This window comes from Sciurus carolinensis, chromosome 12, assembly GCF_902686445.1.
Source record: "Sciurus carolinensis chromosome 12, mSciCar1.2, whole genome shotgun sequence".
NCBI classification, from domain to species: domain Eukaryota; kingdom Metazoa; phylum Chordata; class Mammalia; order Rodentia; family Sciuridae; genus Sciurus; species Sciurus carolinensis.
Window position 1 is genome coordinate 36470429 of NC_062224.1, and position 7673 is coordinate 36478101.

Sequence of the window (7673 nt, forward strand, 5' to 3'; positions counted from 1 at the left end):
CTATCTTTCACACAGCAAAAAGAAAGAAATCATTCTTATTGAAATTTATAAAGGAAATACCTTTTTTTAAGGGTTAGAATATTTTTTTCTGCCTTCCTGATGGAATTCCTCAGTCTTTGCTGTAGGGATGAGATAACCTGAGGTCTTTGTAGCCACCAACAAAACATGTATTTCCTGTTCCAGGCTGTGACGCAGTGGGGTTCAGTGTAGGCCTGCTCTACTGCTGCCGTTTGAGTGTCCAGCCTGAGGGAGCAGTACCCACTGGGACACTGTCTCTTGAAAGTGGCAGAAGGCGAGAGGCCAGGGTGGAGAAGGAACCGCATGCTCTCACTGGACGTGACACTCATTATGTCCTCTGTTTCATAGGCCCAGGCAAGGCTGGGACTTGGCCTTGTGGTGCAGATCAGGGGTGTCAGGGGTCAGAACTGGTGGCACAATAGTGCACTCTATCACCCAGGTGCCCTTCCTTCTCCTGCCCTTGGTACAAAGTGGGGCTCCCCAGGTCAGCTTGCACAGGACAACTGCCACCTTCCTCAGCATGATTCCCAGTCTCTGGGTGGCCACATGCTGGGGGCTTGTTCCTGGGCAGTTTTCAGACCAAGAGCAAGGAGGTGATGGCACCAGGACTGTAACTCCTGGCGTGAGCCCTGAGGACTCGGCAAAGGGGCCATGGGTGGTAGGGAGGGGTGTCCACTCTGGAATCAGGTGAGGCTCTGTGGAACAGGTGACTGCTGAACTGGGCTTCTGAGCAATGGAGAGAGTTTCAGCAGGTACAGGGGCCCCAGCTTAGCAAGAGGGTATGTCTTGAAAGTGTGGCCTGATCCTCCCTAAGCTCAGCCCAGTGGCATGAGTAGGGTGAGACACTTCCCAGGCCTGGGGCTCACTGCCCTGCCTGTCAGGGCTCTTCAATCCCATCTTCTCTGGAGTCTCCTGAGAAGAGACCATGTCTCTTGGACCTCTCTGCACATCTGCTTTATTTGACCCCCATCCTGCCATCTTGCCAGCCCCTTCCCCTGAGCCTGGCTGGCTGGCTGACAGATGTTTAAATACATCTCTTTATTATCTGGACCCCATCATCCTTGTCCCCACCTTGCCCCAGTGCATGTGCCCATACCAGGGCTGCACACTGACCCTGCCAGGTTCCATATGGCTTCTCTCTTCTGTCTCTTTCTCTCTGGGAAGGGCTCACTCAGGATAACAGTGTGGAACTCCAAAGTCTCTTGATCTAGAGGGGCAAATGGAACACTTAGGGCCATGGATTTGGGCTGAAGGGAGGACTGACTGTTCTGGGGAAGCAGGCTTCACCCTGTTCCTCCTCCAGTGGACTGGCATCTGTGCACGGCCTGCAGCTGCAACCTGGAGGAATTTCTAGTGTCTAAGGGACACCTGAGGGCTTATTCCAGGGGAGTAGAAGCCTGGAGGAAGCTCCTGGGAGTGTTCATGAGTCAGCAGTGTTGGCCAGCTTTTTGTCACTATGACCCAAGTCCCTGACATAACAACTTAAAGGAGGAACAGTTTATTTTGGCTCACACAGCGTTCCCTGGCACCATTGCTGTGGGCCTGAGGTGAGTCAGAGCATCATGGTGGGAGAGTGCAGCAAAGGTCACTGACCTGGGAAGCAGAGTGAGAGAGAACACGAGGCGGTGGCAAGATGGAGTTGCCAGGGGCACACTGCAGGGACCCACTGCCTCCCACCAGGTCCCTCCCAGTGGTTCATTCAGTCACTAGGGGACTGATCCACTGATGAGATCAGAGCCCTGGTGGTCCTGTCAGGCCCCAAAGTCCCACCTCTGGACAGTACTACACTGGGGACAGAACTTCAGTGCCTGGCCTGTGGGGGGCTTTGCCCGAACTTCCTTTCTATCTTAAAGGAAGCCTATTCTTGCCTCTGAGCTTCTGCTAAGCATGAATCAGCCTGTAGCCTCTGCACAAGCAAGGCCTGTTGGCCTCCCCATGACTGCACAGGAAGTGTTCTACCTCCTACCTGAACTGCCAATGGTTCTTCAAGAATAACTCACTTTTTCCATGTGAGGGAGACACTGGCTGCAGAGATAGGGCTGAGCATCTGTGTGGTGCATGTGTGGTTCCAGAACCAGAGAGCTAAAGTAAGGGTTTCTTGCTTCTGTGTTGCTCTTTCCTGAGGCAGGAGCAGAGGGTGCTGCACTGGCTGACAGGCTCTCTGTCCTGAGCTCCCTGGAGAGCAGCTCTCTCCAGTAACAACCCTGCTGTCACAGGGTTTCAACCGCAGCTGATGTGCAGACCAAGGCATCTGTTTTAGAGTAACGTCTTTATTTTCCTAGTGACCGTGCCTCTGAATCTGCCAGCCATTGGTACCAATCCAGGTCTTTGGGTTCAGCCATATTCTCTACTTTACATTTATTTTTAAATTCATATCTGTGTACTCCAGATACCAAATTTTGTTTCTAATAATTCAAAGAGAAACCCAAAAAGCACTGAGATGGCATGTTGGTATAGTAGCATGAGAGCCTTGGCGGCCCTCTCCCCTCACCAGCTCAGTCCATACCACCGCCCTGTCCTCCTGGCCTGCCAGGGTCTGCTGCCCCATCATGGGCTGTTCTGGAACTTCTGCCTGTGCCTCTTCCTACCCCTGCAAGTGCCTGCCTCCTACCTGCTTCCCTGATCTGCAGAGGGTGATGCATGCTGCCTTCTCATTTGCTGGAGATGAACTAGGGGAGATTTCCTGCAGCTGAATTCCTCAGAGGGTTGAGATGGGATTTGAATGGACTCCATGGAGCAGGCAGTTGAAGAGGCCCCTGTGCCCATGGGGGCACTTTAAACCTCTGAGGAACCTTGCAGTAAAGACATTTTAAGACCCAGTGTTTCCTACACACACACACACACACACACACACACACACACACACTCACACACGTGCATGCACTAAACATATGTTGAGATCTTATGGAGCTCCAATGTTCCACTGTTCCAAAGAACAGTTTGAGAAACATGGGGTTCAAGTTCCTTAGTCCAAAGTGCCAGGTAGGTCTCAAAAACAAGATGTCAGGTGGGGGGCGAACAGTCTCTTGGCTCATTCAAGTCACTTGTGGCACTTGCTGAGAGGGAGTCCCTGTTCCTGTGGGGTAAGCATCCTCCCCCTCCACTGCAAGGGATCTTGTGTGCTCTTCCTTGGCCTGTCTCCACATACTAGCTTCTCAGCAGAGCTGAACCCTTTCCCTGGCCCCTTGTGTGCAACCTATTGTGCCCAGCATCTGAAGTGGCCCTCTCTCCTGCCAGATGAAGAAGCTGGCCAGGTGGCAGCAGCAGCAGCAGCAGGACCAGCAGAACACACAGAGGCTGAGCTCTGGTAAGTGCTGGCCCCTGAAGACTGGTCTCTGCTGGCTCCATGAGAGATGGGCACTTGGCAGAACCCAACTTGCTGCACTTGGGAGAGTAGCCCACCACAGGGGGGTGAGCCAGGAGGAGCCAGTGAGAGAATGTGGGCCAGAGCCCTGCATCCAGAACTGCAGATGAGGGAGGCTCTGGCCCAGCGCAGAGCCAAGCTGGGGCAGGTATCAGGGCACCTCAGAGTCAGAGGCCTGTCCCATTGCTCGTCTCCATTCCTCCTCCTCCTAGCCTGGCCCATTTAATAGAAGACTCCCCTGGCTCAGCCTGTGACAGGTGACCTGAGACAACCCACTTGAAGGAGGAAAGATTTATTTAGGACAGGGTTTCAGTCCATGTTGGGGTTGTTGTCTTTGGGGTCCATGTGTGGCACACCATGGCAGAGTGTGTGGCAGAGGAAAGCTGCCTGCCCCATGGAGGCCAGAGAGCAGAGACCACAGTAGGATCTGGAAGGAAAAAGAGGAAGGTTCCAGGCATGTGCCAGTGACCTACTTCCTCCACTGGTTCCCCCTCCCAAAGTTTCCACCATCTCCCACAGTGCCACAGGCTGAGGACCAAGCCTCTAGCTTCTTGAGGGGACTTAATTTCCCAACCATAGCAACCCCTTCAAAATAATGTAAAATGATGAGAATACAAAACACCCCTGAGGTGAGCAGCAGTTACTGTCCCCCTCTCAGATGGGCAGATGAAGGCTCTGCAAGTCTGAGCAGGGTCCTGGCATAGGTGAGAGATGGAGGCAGGTCAGGAGCAGCTCTGACTATGCTCCATTGGGCTGGGTGTTCCAATCCACCACTCACTGGATGTGCCCTTCCTGGATGTACACTTGCTTTTTTTTTTTTTAACTAGGGAAGGTGCAAGGAGTTGGGAGAGGAGTGAATGATGTGACTGAGGGGTGTTCAAGAAAGTACTAAGGAAAAAGCATGGAGAATTACAGGTTAGAACCATATCATTCTTAAAGGGACTTGCTGCCCAACTCGTCACCCATCAGAGTTCCTTGAACCCTTGTGCCTTGAACTGGTCATTTTACACTTCAGTGTGTGCACAGGCCACCTGCAGTCTTGGTGAAGTGCAGGTTCCAATTTGCAGGGAAGGTCTGGGTCACCCTGAGAGTCTGCATTTTTAACAGCTCTCAGGTGGGGCCACTGCTGCTGGCCTACGGACCACATCTTGAAGGCTTTGCAACAGGCATAAGTCCTCATCCTTGCTTAGACCCTAAACTATGCTTGACATCTAGGCTAGGTTTGATCCATAATTTGGCTCTTACAGTCAAGAGTTCCCTTAGTGCTCACTTAACAATGAGAGATGCTAATAGAGAAAAGAGCTGAGCTGGGGCAGGGATATTGGGAAGGGTGGGCAGTGAGTCAGCCAGGAGCTAGTGTTCTGCTTCAGAACTTCCCTCAATGCCAATGGACCTGGGACCAGCTGTTCTGTCTCCTCATGCCTGGGACTATGCATCCCCAGGTGGGGAAATGGTACCTGCCAGTTCTATCTCTCAGGGCCCTGCAGTTTTCTGAGGCCCTCAAGTAATGTAAGTTGAGCCCATCTAGGCAACAAGCTGAAAGGGAGAATGCACTGGCTGTGGCATTAGGAGAACACAGACTCAAATCCTTGCATGGTGTTTAACTCTGGGCCAGTTCCTGGAGAGACTCAGGGAGCAGAAGTTGGGGGAGGAGGGACCCTTTCACCCCAAGGCTGAGGGGGTGAGGTTTCTGTTACCCAGTACAGCATGTTGTAACTCCAAGGCACATACAGTCTCATGGAATCTTCCCATCAACCCCATGAGGTTCACTGGTCCAGTATCATGACTCCCATGGATGAATGGGTTCATAACGGGTTATTGGTGGATCTTTAGAGTCATCCATCCTGGGGTGGTCACACCTGAGTGCAGGATCCAACCCTTTGTTTAAGTGCCATGTTTATAGGTGCTCTCAAATTTCAATTGTGCAGCTGCCAACCCTTCTCTGTCTTCCAAGGTGGGGGCCTTTGGTTGGGCACAGGCTACAGTCACTAATGTCTGCTCACCTCCTTCCATCTTGTGAATGAGGGAGTAGGCCCAGGCATGAAGCTCCACCACCATCACACAGGTCCTCAGGTCACACAGCTCAAGGTGCCCTCCATGATTTTCAGACCTGGTGTTTTCACCTTCTATAGTCATTCCCACACTGAGTAGGTCTGACTTCCAAAGGTCCTGAGAGTCATGGTGGTGTCTGCCCAGAGTCAACCTGGATCACAGCATGGGCATGTGGTAGTGAGGGGTGTTAGGTCCAGAGTGGGGCTCTGGGCTGCAAATCGAGGATGATCTGCCACCATCTTTGTCCAGCAGCTCAGACGAATGGTTGTGGGCGTGCCGGCATGGAAGGGATCATAAACACCTACAGAGCTCTTCCCATCCCCAGCAGCTCCTGGTCATCAATCAGAGCATCTACAGCTCCAACCCCTTCTGCCAGGGTCTCACTCCACCCCAGATGCCTGGAGATCACATGCACCCTTAAGGTGCATGGGCCTCCACCCTGCTGTCGCCTCTCCTTCCCCCAGATGCACCCAGACAATCACTGTGACTCTGCAGCAGGACAAGTGAATGACAAAACATGGCTAGAGTCCCCCAAGAATCAGCTACTGGGGGCTGCAAGGGAAGGCTGCTGTGGGTGCTCACCAGTGAGGTGCACCTCAGAGTTCTAGATCTTCTTAGCTGAGCTTCCCTTAAGTCCCACCTCACTTCTCTATAAACCAGTGCTCAGCAGGTGAGACCTAAAGAGCCCTGAGGTGGGGGAGCACAGAGGTGCAAGGCTAAAGCTCAACCTCAGGGTTGACCACAAGACACTCACAGAGTCTGTGAGGAGCACAATTCATGGATCTATAGATGGAATCACCGGCGATAAGTTACTCTGATAACTAAAAGAGAGTTTTAGTCAATAAGTCTTCCAAAAACAAGTATCAAAGACAAAATCCCTCACAAAGATTTTGTCCACATTTCCTCCTTACTTGAAAAATAAGTGGCCAGGTGTGGGCACATGCCTGAAATCCCAGTGGCTCAGGAGGCTGAGGCAGAAGGATTGCAAGTTTGAGGCCAGTCTCAGCAACTTAGTGAGTACCTAAGCATCACAATGAGGCCCTGTATCTAAATGAAAAATACAAGAACTGGGGATGTCTCTCCCTGGTCAAGCACCCTGGGTCAGTCCCCAGTGCTCCTTACCCTCACAGAACTTGTCTTATTAAAGCCACACTACCCCACCCATCACACAACAGCAAGTACTGACCAGGTCTGGACCTGCAGGCCTCTCCAGGCTGACCTCGTTCATGCACAGCTCTGTGGACATGCACGTGTATGTTTCTGATGTCCATTCTTCTGAGGGCAGTCACAGTGACCTTCCTCACTCCAGGCCGTGGGAAAGCAGGCAGAGGTTTTGGTGTCAGGTTCTTCTACCGCAGAGTCTCAGGGTCCACATTAGAGAAGGCCCCTTGGTGACCCTCACAAGGTGGAGCTGTTTTCACCTGTTTACTTTAGATGCAAATGAAGCCTCCCTTGCCTCCCCATCAGGTTGCTGTCATCTCTCAGTGGCCCCATGAAGCCCCTTTGGTTTCTGGGTCAAGGGTGCACACCACTCTCCCTATCCTACATGGTGCAGATTGGGAGACAGAAGGCATGCAGCCTGTGTGTGCTGTTTGAAAGGGCAGAGGTTATCCTGGACTCCCATCAGACTCTCTGAATAGACACTTCTGAGGCCAAGTCCACAGACCCCTGGCCCAACCTCTGCAGTGTCCCTGACCCAGCCTCTTCTGTGTCCATGGTCCAACTTCAGCAGGGGTCCTTGACTCAACCTCTGCAGGGTTCATAGCCTAGACTCTGTGAGGACACTCCCCCTGCATACCTGCTGTCCATACATGCTGTCCTTTGCTGTGCTGCACTCCATTTTAGCACCATCATGTTCTAGTTTATGTTTTCACCTGTTGCACTTTGGACAGGAGCCCCCTAGTGAGGCTATTGACTCCTGGATTAGGCCCCTCTCCCTTCTCTCTGCCACTGTCCCCAGTACCTGCCTTCCCTTCACCAGTGAAGAGTCATGGGGGATGTGCATTTGACTGGATTTCCTAGCACTGAAGCAAGTTTCTCCTCCCAGACACCCATGTCAGTGTTTCTTCTCCATTTCAGGTGCTGAGCCCCTGTTCTATGACCTGGATAGAGAACACACTTCCCTCAATAACCTGGGTGACTGTTTCCTAGCAACCTCAGAATCTGGGCCCCTGCAGTCAGAGAGGGCAACCACACTGATCCTCTGTATTCCATGCAGAATGTGTACTTCACCTGTTGA

At 52.3% G+C, this 7673-nt stretch overlaps 1 pseudogene; it reads left to right on the forward strand.

Moving 5' to 3' along the window:
- Window positions 1-2033: 2033 nt before the first annotated feature.
- On the forward strand, window positions 2034-7673 carry LOC124961234 (LIM homeobox transcription factor 1-alpha-like; annotated as a pseudogene).